This window comes from Rhamphochromis sp. 'chilingali' (assembly GCF_963969265.1).
Source record: "Rhamphochromis sp. 'chilingali' genome assembly, chromosome: 18".
NCBI classification, from domain to species: domain Eukaryota; kingdom Metazoa; phylum Chordata; class Actinopteri; order Cichliformes; family Cichlidae; genus Rhamphochromis; species Rhamphochromis sp. 'chilingali'.
In genome coordinates this window covers 22,785,685-22,787,321 of record NC_137945.1, presented here as the reverse complement: position 1 = coordinate 22,787,321, position 1,637 = coordinate 22,785,685, and positions in this window count along the sequence as shown.

Genomic DNA, 1,637 nt, shown 5'->3' with positions numbered 1-1,637 from the left:
TGTAATATTGGTACAATTTGGCTTATTTTAAAACATTTAATAAATATCAGGTTTCAATACTAATAATACACATTTTGTTTAAAATATATTTAAAGAGCAGCTGTATTTGCTCTGATACATTTGAAATTATAAACTATTTGCACAAATCTCCTGATAATAGAAAGTAAATTAATCATTGGTGCAAAGATCAAACTGGTTGCTTGTCTGAAACAACCAGAGCAGGAAGTTAAATCAAAATCATCTAACACAGATCTAGTTGACATGAAAGCAGAACAATCTAAACTCATTAGATTTGTTTGTTTGTTTTATTAAATAAATTCTTCACATTATATAGACCACCTTGTTTCGTTTTAAACACATGATTAACTATGCAGACCTTGATAAATTGACTTAATTTCACTTGCCACTTTCAGACTCATTTATTAAAGTTAATAAAGACAAAATGAGTGGTCAGCGGTCATTGTGATATTCTGTGCCACATTTGTGAATGGTTTGCATGAGTACAAAAACCATTTTTGCCTCAAAAAGATGCTGTGGGGGTTTACACAGAGGTGTAACTGAACGGCTGCAGGTCAAATAACGTGAAGATGTTTTTGCAAAAATGTTCTATGTGAGTGGAAAGTTCTTTGGGTGATCTAATACTGCGTTAATTGATGCAAACATGCAGTGAGTTCATTTCAGTAATTAGCTGCTAATTTTAGCTGCTAATTTTAGGCATTAAGTGTTTCATATTTTCTAAAGTGTGAGGTGGAAAGATTTGGTAAAGCTCATTTTGCACGGCAGCTTTCTAACTGTACTTTTTTTTTCAGACCTGAGAATCAGCATTTTAAAGAAATGTAAATGATGCCAGTTGGTAGAAACAACCTGACTGGTTGTAAAGCGAAGAAGAAGCTCAACACCCCCACATTCCTGCCCACACCCACAAACCTCTTTAAAAGCCCAGGAGAATTGCTCTTAAGTCACCTTCCTGCTTGGTTTGGAGCTCTTTCATCAGAGATACTTTCTCCAGTTTTCCTCTTTTAATCACTGGGATTTCATGGAAGATTATGGGATGCACTTTTCTCCAGGTATGTACTCAGCATTGTTGACTGGTGAGCTAATATGAACAGAGTTGGCTAACCTCTAAGTCAACTTGTAAAAATACTCTTTTACTCTGTGTTGTAAGTCTTCATGGCAGAAGTCACCATTTCTCCCTCCACAGCTGAACAGAGTCCACTTTAAATTCTTTTTGGTTTTAAAGAATCTACAAATATCCGACTTATTTTTTTATACTTTGTGGGAAACTTTTGTGTTTAAGATTCATTGTGTTGATGCTCAGTCATCAGGTAAGTAAATCCCTGAAGGTTGATTCAGTTCACCTGGATGTAATGTTTTCAATGGGAGAAATGTTTTGTGACTTCTTCAGTCTGAGACCTTTTGGGATTTAAGACTCATCAATTTAACCTTTGTTAATTTTTTCTGTTAGAAAGTCAGTCGTGCCAAAACATATCAGCAACTGACCCATGTGGACCATATAGACTTGTGCTTACTTGTCCTCTTGTCTCTTTACCCTCACAGACTCGTGGAGTTCAGGCAGCGGCCCTGAAGGGAGTCTTTCCTTGGAAGAACTCGCTACATGGGCAGAGACTGCTCTAAAA